Source organism: Salmo salar, chromosome ssa20 (assembly GCF_905237065.1).
Source record: "Salmo salar chromosome ssa20, Ssal_v3.1, whole genome shotgun sequence".
Classification (NCBI taxonomy): Eukaryota; Metazoa; Chordata; class Actinopteri; order Salmoniformes; family Salmonidae; genus Salmo; species Salmo salar.
This window is the reverse complement of record NC_059461.1, coordinates 7,742,923-7,755,817: the sequence shown is the minus strand read 5'-3', so window position 1 is coordinate 7,755,817 and position 12,895 is coordinate 7,742,923. Positions and strand designations below refer to the sequence as shown.

The 12,895-nt window shown below is 43.3% G+C and overlaps 1 protein-coding gene across 3 annotated transcripts in view; it reads right to left on the bottom strand.

Moving 5' to 3' along the window:
• LOC106580171 (glutamate receptor ionotropic, delta-2) overlaps window positions 1-12,895 on the bottom strand; it is a 605,308-nt gene that overhangs the window by 272,638 nt on the left and 319,775 nt on the right. The window lies entirely within an intron of this gene.

Sequence of the window (12,895 nt, the reverse complement as noted above, 5' to 3'; positions counted from 1 at the left end):
CAAACTTCAATGGCAATGATGGGAGAAAACTGAGGATGGATCAATAACATTGTGTGCAACAAGGCACTAAAGTAATACTGCAAAAAAACATGGCAAAGGAAAAAAATTCTAACTAAAACCAAAGCCTTTTGTGGCAAATCCATCATATAGTAACTGCCACCTTATTTTCAAGCATGGTGGTGACTGCATCATGTTATATACTTGACATCTGCAAAGACTGGGGACTGGAGTGTTTCAGGATAAAAAGAAACGGGATGGAGCTAAACACAGGCAAAATCCTAGATGAAAACCTGCTTCAATCTGCTTTACACCAGACCCTGGGAGAGGAATTCACCTTTCAGCAGGACAGTAAGCTACAACACAAGGCCAAATCTACACTGGAGTGGCTTACCAAGAAGACAGTGAATTTTTTACTGAGTTGCCAAGTTACAGTTTTGACTTAAATCTGCTTGAAAATCGCTGTCTAGCCATGCTCCCCAACACCTTGACAGCGCATAAAGAATTTAAAACAATAATGGGCAAATATTGTGAAATCCAGGTGTACAAAGCTCTTAGAGACTTACACAAGACTCAACAGACAAACAAAGCTGTAATCAAATCAAATCAACTTTTATTTGTCACATGCTCTGAATACAACAGGGTGTAGCCCTTAACCAACAATGCAGTTCAAGAAAGAGTTCATCAAATATTTACTAAATAAACGAAAGTAAAAATAGTAAAATAAAAATAAAAAGTAACAATAAAATAACATGGCTATATACAGGGCTACCGGTACCGAGTCAATGTGCGGGGGTACAGGTTAGTCAAGTTATTTTGTGCATGTAGCTTTGGGAAAAGTGACTATGCATTGATAATAAACAGCGAGTAGCAGCAGTGTAAAAACAGAAAAAGGGAGGGGGGGGCGTGTCAATGTAAATATTCCGGGTGGCCGTTTGATTAATTGTTCAGCAGTCTTATGGCTTGGGGGTTGAAGCTGTTAAGGAGCCTTTTGGTCCTAGACTTGGTGCTCCGGTACCGCTTGCCGTGCGGTAGCAGAGAGAACCGTCTATGACTTGGGTGACTGGAGTCTTTGACAATTTTTTGGCCTTCCTCTGACACTGCCTAGTGTATAGGTCCTGGATGTCAGGAAGCTTGGCCCCAGTGACGTACTGGGCCGTACACACTACCCTCTGTAGCGCCTTACGGTCAGATGCCGAGCAGTTGCCATACCAGGCGGTGATGCAACTGGTCAGGATGCTCTTGATTGTGCAGCTGCAGAACTTTTTGAGGATCTGGGGACCCATGCCAAATCTTATAAAATAACATAAACAAACGGTCTCCTGAGGGGGAAAAGGTGCTGTCGTGCCCTCTTCACGACTGCCTTGGTGTGTTTGGACCATGATAGTTTGTTGATGATGTGGACACCAAAAAACTTTAAACTCTCGACCAGCTCCACTACAGCCCTGTTGATGTTAATGTGGTTCTGTTTGGCCCACCTTTTCCTTTAGTCCACGATCAGCTCCTTTGTCTGGCTCACATTGAGGGAGAGGTTGTTGTCCTGGCACCACACTGCCAGATCTCTGACCTCCTCCCTATAGGCTGTCTCATCGTTGTCTGTGAACAGGCCTTCCACTGTTGTGTCGTCAGCAAACTTAATGATGGCGTTGGAGTCGTGTTTGGCCATGCAATCGTGGGTGAACAGGGAGTACAGGAGGGGACTAAGCACGCACCCCTGAGGGGCCCCAATGTTAAGGATCAGCATGGCAGATGTGTTGTTGCCTATCCTTACCACCTGGGGGCGGCCCTTCAGGAAGTCCAGGACCCAGTTGCAGAGGGAACTATTTAGTCCCATGGTCCTTAGCTTAGTGATGAGCTTTGTGGCCACTATGGTATTGAATGCTGAGCTGTAGTCAATGAACAGCATTCTCACATAGGTGTTCCTTTTGTCCAGGTGGGAAAGGGCAGTGTGGAGTGAGATTGAGATTGTGTAATCTGTGGATCTGTTGGGGCGGTATGCGAATTGGAGTGGGTCTAGGGTTTCTGGGATGATGGTGTTGATGTGAGCCATGACCAGCCTTACAAATCACTTCATGGTTACTGACGTGAGTGCTACAGGCTGGTAGTGATTTAGGCAGGTTACCTTCGCTTCTTTGGGCACAGGGACTATGGCGGTCTGCTTGAAGAATGTAGGTATTACAGACTTGGTTGGCGAGAGGTTGAAAATGTTAGTGAAGACACTTGCCAGTTGGTCCGAGCATGCTTTGAGTACACATCCTGGTAATCCATCTGGCCCTGCGGCTTTGTGAATGTTGACCTGTTTAAAGGTCTTGCTCACACCGAGAGTGTGATCACACAGTTGTCCGGAACGGCTGGTGCTCTCATGCATGCTTCAGTGTTGCTTGCCTTGAAGCGAGCATAAAATGCATTTAGCTCGTCTGGTAGGCTCGCGTTACTGTGCAGCTTGCGCCTGGGTTTTCCTTTGTAGTCTGTCATGGTTTTCAAGACCTGCCACAACCGACAAGCGTCAGAGCCATTGAAGTAGAATTCAAACTTAGTCCAGTATTGATGCTTTTCCTGTTTGATTGTTCATCGGAGGGTGTAGCGGGATTTCTTGTAAGTGTCCGGATTAATGTCCCACTCCTTGAAAGCGACAGCTAGAGCCTTTAGCTCGGTGCGGATGTTCCCTGTAATTCATGGCTTCTGGTTGGGATATGTACGGTCACTGTGGGGATGACGTCGTCCCCACAGTGTTTGAAAATATTCCAGTCTGTGCTAGCAAAACAGTCATGTAGAGTAGCATCCTTGTCATCTGACCACTTTTGTACTGAGCGAGTCACTGGTACTTACTGCTTTAGTTTTTGCTTGTAACCAGGAATCAGGAGGATAGAATTATGGTCTGATTTGCCAAATGGAGGGCGAGGGAGAGCTTTGTTTGCGTCTCTGTGTGTGGAGTAAAGGTGGTCTCGAGTTTTTCCCTCTGGTTGCACATGTGACATGCTGGTAGACATTTGGTAAAATAGATTTAAGTTTGCCTGCATTAAAGTCCCCGGCCACTAGGAGCGCCGCTTCTGGATGAGCATTTTCTTGTTTGCTTATGGCCTTATACAGCTCGTTGAGTGCGGTCTTAGTGCCAGCATCGGTTTGCGGTGGTAAATAGACGGCTACGAATAATATAGATGAGAACTCTCTTGGTAGATGGTGTGGTCTACAGCTTATCATGAGGTACTCTACCTCAGGCGAGCAATACCTCGAGAGTTCTTTAATATTAGAAATCGTGCACCAGCTGTTATTTACAAATAGACACACACCCCCGCGCCTCGTCTTACCAGATGTAGCTTCTCTGTCCTGCCGATGCACGGAATACCCAGCCAGCTCTATAGTATCCGTGTCGTCGTTCAGCCACGAATTGGTGAAACATAAGATACTAAAGTTTTTAATGTCCCATTGATAGGATACTCTTAATCGTAGATCACACAATTTATTTTCCAGTGATTGCACGTTGGCCAATAGTACAGATGGTAGTGGAAGTTTACTCACTCGCCTACAAATTCTCAGAAGACAGCCTGACCTCCAACCCATTTTTCTCCATCTTTTCTTCACACAAATGACGGGGGTTTGGGCCTGGTCTCGAGAAAGCAGTATATCCTTCGCATCGGGCTCGTTAAATAATAAATCTTCATCCAGTTTGAGGCGAGTAATCGTTGTTCTGATGTCCAGAAGCTCTTTTCGATCATAGGAGACGGTAGCCTCAACATTATGTACAAAATAAGTTAAAAAATAATATTGTATTGACTCAGGGCGGTGAATATTGATCTAGTCAAGGTATATTAGTGTAATATTTTTCATTGATATAAAATAATTATTAAAAGAATCTTCCACTTTGACATTACAGAGTATTTTAAGTAATTTACCAAAAATTACAATGAAATCCATTTGAATTCCACTTTGTAACAATAAATTGTGAAGAAATCTAAGGGGGGGAATACTTATGATAGGCACTGTATTTACTGTATGTCTTCTTTCATCATTTTAATTACCATACTGAAACAGTGTGAATAATCATTCCTTCCACTTCATTTAGAGATTCCTTCAAAAGCAATATTTTTAGACTGTGAATACTGTGGGAATGACATACAACCAGGAAATTAATTACTATAACACAGACTAGCACAACCAGAGTACCTACGTACGATGTTGGTACAGTATGTATGCACATACCCACAGAGACACACAAACACAAATGGGCACGTCGGACACACACACATACACACACCCACAATCAAACATCCACCCAGCCAAAAACACACAATGAAAAAACACCCACTCCCACACCGACACCCACCTGTTCACACACACACAATCAAACACAGACACATAATCAAGCATATGTGACAACACCAGTGTCCCTGTGCATCATCAGAGCCTCCTCTCATGTCAAAGGAAGACAACCACGCGGTGTGCATACTTGGCTGGATCAGGCTATTTTAAAAGCGGACCTCCGGGGCTGTGTACCCTGGCCAACAACTCCCTCCCCACCCCCCTCGCCTTCCCCCATGCCCCCACTGCCTGCCTGTCTGCCCCCTCGTCCCTTGCACTGGCACACACCGCTGGATTTTGTGTCACAAAGTTGGGAAGGTGAAACATGGAGTGGCAAGCAGAGCTGGGATGCAGAGTCATTTGCCAGAGTAATGTAAGTGTCAAGTAAGGGTGTGTTGGAATAGAGGAGGCAGGAACAATGCTGCTGAGAAAGGCATAATGAAAACAGGAGTAAGGAGGAGAGAGAGAGAGAGAAAGAAAGAAAGAAAGAAAGAAAGAAAGAAAGAAAGAAAGAAAGAAAGAAAGAAAGAAAGAAAGAAAGAAAGAAAGAAAGAAAGAAAGAAAGAAAGAAAGAAAGAACAAAAACTCCAACAGCAACTCTGCCAATGGGAGAGCAGTGGTGCCACAAGAGTTTACTGGGCTCTTCAATATCATCACTACCACTACAACACACACACACCAGATATGAACACACACACATCTCCCTCTCTCTACTCTCTACTCTCTACTCTCTCTCGTTCTCTCTCTTCCTTTCTCTCTAATTCTCTCTCTATTCCTGTCTCTCTCTCTAGTTCCATTTCTAATTCTCTCTCTACTCCTGTCTCTCTCTCTAGTTCCCTCTCTTCCTCTCTCTCTAATTCTCTCTCTACTCCTGTCTCTCTCTCTCAAATTCCCTCTCTTCCTCTCTTTCTAATTCTCTCTCTCTACTCCTGTCTCTCTCTCTAGCTCCCTCTCTTCCTTTCTCTCTATCTGAGGTGGTCAAAACATATATATTTTTATTATTAAACTTAAGTTGAAGACTGCACTTTATAAACTCAGCTTTTGAATAATGAACCAATCTTGCAATATATAATTATATATCAAACAGACTATGTGGCTTTTTCAGTACTAAATTAGTAATGACATCAATGGCACATCATTTTCTAATTTAAAGGGGCAATCTGGGGTACATCTGTTTTTTTACTTTTAAATAAATTATATAATGGCTAGAAAATTACCATTAAGGCAAATTTTTTCTTTAATTAATAAAATGCAGTCTAGTTTTAAGCTGAATAAGCCTGGCTAACAGAGTTAGCTAGCAAGATTCCATTCAACATGTAGGATGGTCATGCAACTGCCCTCGTTTAGCATCATCATGACTTTGGCAGCGAATGCTAATGGTTAGCCAGGCTAATTCTCAAATATTAAGGCACTTTGGAGAATTACACTGAACAAAAATATTAACGCAACATGTAAAGTGCTGGTCCCATGTTTCATGAGCTGAAATAAAAGATCCCAGAAATGTTCCACACACACAAAAAGCTTATTTCTCTCAAATTTTGTGCACAAATCAATTTACATCCCTGTTAGTGAGCATTTCTCCTTTACCAAGATAATAATGCTGGGGACAATAAAAGGCCACTCTAAAATGTGCAATTTTGTCACACAGCACAATGCCACAGATGTCTCAAGTTTTGAGGGTTTGTGCAATTGGCATGAGGATATCTAGTCAGTTGTACAACAGAATGCATTCAACTGAAATATGTCTTCCGCATTTAACCCAACCCTTCTGAATAAGAGAGGTGCGGGGGGCTGCCTTAATCAACATCCACGTCTTCAGGGCCTGGGGAACAGTGGGTTAACTGCCTTGCTCAGGGGCAGAGCGACAGATTTTTACCTTGTCAGCTCAGGCATTCGATCCAGCAACATTTTGGTTACTGGCCGAACGCTCTAACCACCAGGCTACTTGCATGAATGTCCACAAGAGCTGTCCAACAGGATGATGTGTTTTGCATCATATGATGCATTCTGCATCATCATGATGATGTGGCAAGTAACACTTTGCTTCTTGAAAGTCCAAAGTCTTAAAAACTTGACTGCTGACATGCAAAACATTTTGGGACTGTACCAACAGTGGCCTAATGAAAAAATACCAAAATATAGTTTTTGAGTGGATTTTTTCTTTAACCGTAGCTTGGCGTAACCACTTCATTGCATATTGTATTGTATTTACCAGGTAGGTAAAAAAAATAGAAGTTTAAAGATGTACAGAGTGATCAGCAAATTCGTAACATATTGCACAAATTGGATTTGTAAAATATCACACAAATTGCAAAATTCATATGATATCATATGAAGTGTAAAATGTGTCACATTTCACAGGAAACGGATGCCGTAGTTAACAATTGGATGACGTAGACACAAAAAACGGGGACACGTTTTGACTCGTGAGCACCACTTTCAAAACTACTGGCTGAAATTATACAAAAGTTTGAGAGTGCACAACACACAACTACTTTAAATCGTGACTCCATAGTTCAGTTGAGTCCCAGGAGTATCATTGCTTGTTACAGTTTTTTATTGCTTTGGTACTTATTTTCAAAAGAACAGTATGTGGAAACAGTTTCACAACTACAAAACTCAAAACAGATCATCAAAAAGGACGTTTTTTTCTAAACTGTAAAGCACAGTAACTTTTTCACCAAACCTAATTCCTAAAACAGTGTTTAATCTAGAAATACCTTTCATATAAAATCATTTCCTTTCACAATGCAATGCACACAATACTTTTCATAAGATAATCTTCTCATTTGTTTGACCATCACTTAATCCAACTGCGCTTAACGGTTAATCACTTAACTGTTTGGTAAACCTATAGATTTTAAACTGGTTTGTCTACTATACATGGATTTTGAGACATAATGACTACTCGTTATTGCTTATTGATTTCACATAGTGGTAACCATAATTGGGGTATGTGAACACTTGCAATTTCTTTCAGCATGATGCTGGATAGACAGCAAGGGAGAGGAATAAATCAAAGTGCTTGTGGACAAGGGGCCCATCAGAGAGGTGGGTATGGGCCCCATCAAAGAGGTCAAAGAGCAGGGCATGGGCCCCATCAAAGAGGTCAAAGAGATGGGCATGGGCCACGTCAAAGAGGTCACAGAGGTGGGAATGCAACATGTCAAAGAGGTCAAACAGGTGGGCATGGGCCCTGTCAAAGAGGTCAAAGAAATGGGCCATGGACCCCATCAAAGAGGTCGGCATGGGCCAGATGAAAAAGGTTAAAGAGGTGGGCATGGGCCTGTCAAAGAGGTGGACATCAGAGAGAGGGAGGCAGATGGCAGGGAACTGTTGTGTCTAATGAAGTCAGGGTCATTGTCGTTGACCATGTGGAAACAGAGGCCTTACCTTGGCAGAGGCTGCCAGATTAGTTCACCCCAATCCGAAAACATCAACTGTCAATTCGATCATGAGAACATTTCACCAAGAAAAACGTTAAGTCTCCAGGACATGGACTATGCTTTACTATTACAGTAAATTACATATTATTGTAATGCATGTAAATTCACCAAACATGTTACAGTATTCTTACAGTATGATCTATTGACAGTATACTCTGTTCTACCCTCTGAATTGACAAATAAAAGCATGGTGGTGGCCATGTCCGTGTGCTGACTGACCAGCAGGAGTGGGCAGTGGTGGAAATGGTAACATATACAGCTGTCCAAAATAAAGCAGGCCATTGCGGAGAGCGATTACACCTTTGCCAATGTGGCAACCATCAGCCTAACAACAATCGCCTGCCTTTTGAATAGGCACCAGGTATCTATGAAACACATTTTGAGAGAAACAACAACCGGGTGAATCAACGACCGGGTGAAACAACTCCAGGACGAGTATGTTCAGGTACAGCACTATGTACTGTATTACTGTTACTATTTGATTCACATGCTACGTCACAATATCATATTGGAACTATACCGTAGAAATAACTAATCACATTTTATTTTTAGAGGGTGATGATGGTTCTTGATGCTGCTGTGAACCATCACAAGTATATCTTTGTTGATGATGCGGGCCAGGCAACCTTCCAAGTGCCTGGCCAGCGCGGGGGAAACATCTCCATGTGCACAGCTACAGTATGTCTGAAGATGGTGTGGTAGGACGTAGGCCATCACCTGGATCCTACAACAATGCACACCTCATTGTGTTTCTCAATGAAATTGAGCAGGCCTGTCAAGGTGAAGGGGTTACCTACGTATGTCATTGTGTGGGACAATGTCAGGTTCCACCGTGCAGAGTTGGTTCAGACATGGTTTCGGGCCCATTCTATATTCCTGAACCTATACCTGCCCCCATACTCTCCTTTCTTCAACCCCATTGAGGATTTTTTTTAACCATGGAGGTGGAAGGTATACAATCGCCATCCCCATGAAAATGCCACACTTTCTGGCCATTGATGAAGCATGCGATGACATCAGTGTAGACCAATGTCAAGCTTGGATTTTCCATGCCAAAAGGACATTCACTGTGACACTCAATGTACGGACAAATGCTCAAAACAGGCTTGAGGCAAATTAATGCGTACAAAACATTTTTTGATTTTCAATCATTTCACTTCTTACATTTGATTACAAACAGTACACCTATCTTGCAAATCTTACCTGATTTTTAATTTTTTTTGCATGAATGATTGTCTTCATTAATCACACCTTTGATTACACATCGGATAGATATTATGGACATTTTCGATTTTCTGTCAATTTTGTTGGATAATGTAAGTGTACTGCCTAATGTGAAAACTGTATAATCTACTGTAATTTACAGTACTGTAGCATATTACTTTCAGCACTTCTAAGAGTGATTTGAAACGCGTATCTTGCGTTGTTTACTATTGGATTAACTGGTAAATAAAACAGCTAAATTGAAAAGATATTATTGGGTTTTGGTGATTAAACCAATGTTCTAATGACATTTCACAATAAACGTATATTTTGAATCAATGGTTGTGTGGTGAGAGATGTTTATAATCCAAAGGAATGCAGAATGACAGGTTTTTGAAAGAAAACTGGCTGTGTTAAAAGTGTGATCAATTTGGAGTTTTGTACTAAGAGTTGTGAAAATGTACCACATACTTGTGAAAATAGTAACAAAGCGATTACAAAAACCTTTAATAGGGTTGGTAACCAGGGTTGGTCCCAACTAGTGTGTGTGTGTGTGTGTGTGTGTGTGTGTGTGTGTGTGTGTGTGTGTGTGTGTGTGTGTGTGTGTGTGTGTGTGTGTGTGTGTGTGTGTGTGTGTGTGTGTGTGTGTGTGTGTGTGTGTGTGTGTGTGTGAGCTTGCATGTATACGTGTGTGCGTGCTTGTGTGTGGGCACATTTGCAGCCGTGTGTGTGTGCACAGTCACGCCTGAGTGAGAGTGAAGTGACTGTAGACTGTTCTACAGAAAGGCTCCATTTACTCCAGACAAGGGAACATGAGAGAGCTCAATAACATGCTCTGCTGCAGACAGAGCATTCCATCTCGCTCACTATCAACTCACCTACCCAATACATCTATTACTATTGTACAGTATGTGAGGTGAGGATGGGTATGTGTGTGCATGCCTGTAAGCGTGTGTGCATGTGTATGTGTACACCTGTGTATGTGTGCTCGTGTGCTTGTGTGTATGTGTGAGTGTGTGCACATAAACTCAGCAAAAAAAGAAATGTCCTCTCACTGTCAACTGTGTTTAGTTTCAGCAAACTTAACATGTGTAAATATTTGTATAAACATAACAAGATTCAACAACTGAGACATAAACTGAACAAGTTCCACAGACATGCGACTAACATAAATGGAATAATGTGTCCCTGAACAAAGGGGGGGTCAAAATCAAAAGTAACTATCAGTATCTGGTGTGGCCACCAGCTGCATGAAGTACTGCAGTGCATCTCCTCCTCATGGAGTGCACCAGACGTGCCAGTTCTTGCTGTGAGATGTTACCCCATTCTTCCACCAAGGCACCAGCAAGTTCCCGGACATTTCTGGGGGGTATGGCCCTAGCCCTCACCCTCTGATCCAACAGGTCCCAGACGTGCTCAATGGTATTGAGATCCAGGCTCTTCGCTGGCCATGGCAGAACACTGACATTCCTGTCTTCCAGGAAATCACACACAGAATGAGCAGTATGGCTGGTGGCATTGTCATGCTGGAGGGTCATGTCAGGATGAGCCTGCAGGAAGAGTACCACATGAGGGAGGAGGATGTCTTCCCTGTAACGCACAGCATTGAGATTGCCTGCAATGACAACAAGCTCAGTCCGATGATGCTGTGACACACCGCCCCAGACCATGACGGACCCTCCACCTCCAAATCGATCCCACTCCAGAGTACAGGCCTTGGTGTAACGCTCATTCCTTCGACGATAAATGCGAATCCGACCATCACCCCTGGTGAGACAAAACCGTGACTCGTCAGTAAAGAGCACTTTTTGCCAGTCCTGTCTGGTCCAGCGACCGTGGGTTTGTACCCACAGGTGACGTTGTTGTCGGTGATGTCTGGTGAGGACCTGCCTTACCACAGGCCTACAAGCCCTCAATCCAGCCTCTCTAAGCCTATTGCGGACAGTCTGAGCACTGATGTAGGGATTGTGCATTCCTGGTGTAACTCGGGCCATCCTCTACCTGTCCCGCAGGTGTGATGTTCGGATGTACCGATCCTGTGCCGGTGTTGTTACACGTGGTCTGCCACTGCGAGGACGATCAACTGTCCGTCCTGTCTCCCTGTAGCGCTGTCTTAGGCGTCTCACAGTACGGGCATTGCAATTTATTGCCCTGGCCACATCTGCAGTCCTCATGCCTCCTTGCAGCATGCCTAAGGCATGTTCACGCAGATGAGCAGGGACCCTGGGCATCTTTCTTTTGGTGTTTTTCAGAGTCAGTAGAAAGTCCTCGTTAGTGTCCTAAGGTTTCATAACTGTGACCTTAATTGCCTACCGTCTGTAAGCTGTTCGTGTCTTAACGACCGTTCCACAGGCGCATGTTCATCAATTGTTTATGGTTCATTAAACAAGCATGGGAAATAGTGTTTAAACCCTTTACAATGAAGATCTGTGAAGTTATTTTGATTTTTACGAATTATCTTTGAAAGACAGGGTCCTGAAAAAGGGACGTTTCTTTTTTTGCTGAGTTTACATATAAGGATGATTCTCTCTGTGTGTATGCAAGTGTCTGTGCATAACCCGTTAGTGAGTGTGTTTGTTTTGTGGATTTTTCTCATTCTAAAGCATTTGTATCCATCATTATTTGACAAAAACTGCACCTTACAGACACTTTGAGTTGTATGCCAGCTGAAATATATGTCCAATAGGGAATTAACACTTGAATAATGGCCGCGAGGAAGCCTACTGGGAGTTGGATCCAATCCCCCTATCCCTCCCTCCTCCCTCCCTTGCTCTCGCGCTCTCCATCGTGAAACCTGCCGCTGTTGAGCACACAAGATAAATGTCTCCCTGGAGATTCCAGAGCTTTTTTTTTTTTATAGCCGAGGCTTTAGTTGCTGTCACTTTTATGAGAGGAATCTGCAACTCATTCTTTCCTTTTTCCCTACTTGCTCGGAGAGTCGTAGACACCCTGGCCTTGTGGGCTGCTGCTGGAGAAGTGATTCACTCTGCCAACACAAGCAGGGAAGTGCTTGGAATTGGCAGCCAATAGTCTGACTGAGCAAACACAAATTGAACACTGGCCACTGGAGGGATGGAATCTCTCTTCCTCTCTCTCCCCCATTCCATTGTCACGCGTCACAATTACCTATTCATGTTCAATCATATTTAGAAAATGGATTGGGTGCAATTGCCATCTAAATGCTTGGAGTCACTCTGATTGAATTGCTCACGCACAAGATCGTTGTCACTTTGGCCTGGCAAGCCGTCTCTGAATTACTAGTATTCCATCTCACAGGCTCTATTTCACATTTCTTATGTGTCTGGTGTTTCAAATTGAGGTATCAATTACTGTGTTGATAAATGACTGTTGACGATAGTTGTGACATCCAGCTGGCCTCCCTATTGATTCAATTCGACAAATGAAAAGGAGAGGAGCGGCTGCCGAGTCCTCTCCTCGCCATGACTTTTCCCCCAGCCCAATCTACTTCTCTGCAGATTGGGAGTCAATGCCTAATCAATATCTGGGAGGGGCGGACTGGGGCTGGGACTTGGGGGGATGCAAGATATGAGATATCTGCCTGAACATGTAATGCAAGAAAGTTCATAAAGGGAACATGGGTCGCCCATAGCTGGTAGGATCTAACTGTTAGAGAAATCAGTCGAAATACTTGAAATGTTTCAGAAGCAGTTGTACAGTCTGTGATTTAATGAAGGCAGTGTGTGGTGCGTGGCATAGTGGCAACATATGCCCAGGGCAGAATAGTGTAATGTATAACAAGCAGAAACACTAGTTGTAGGAGCTAACACATCTCCAGGGGGTTGAGAATGATAAGTGTCAGACTCTGAGAGTGACTTGGATGTATTAGGGGAGAGACTAGGATAAGTAAGAGGAATCCTTACTGACACATGCATAGTGAATGTTCATGTTGCAGAATCAGCAGCAGGTATGTATGAATGTAGAGTATGTAT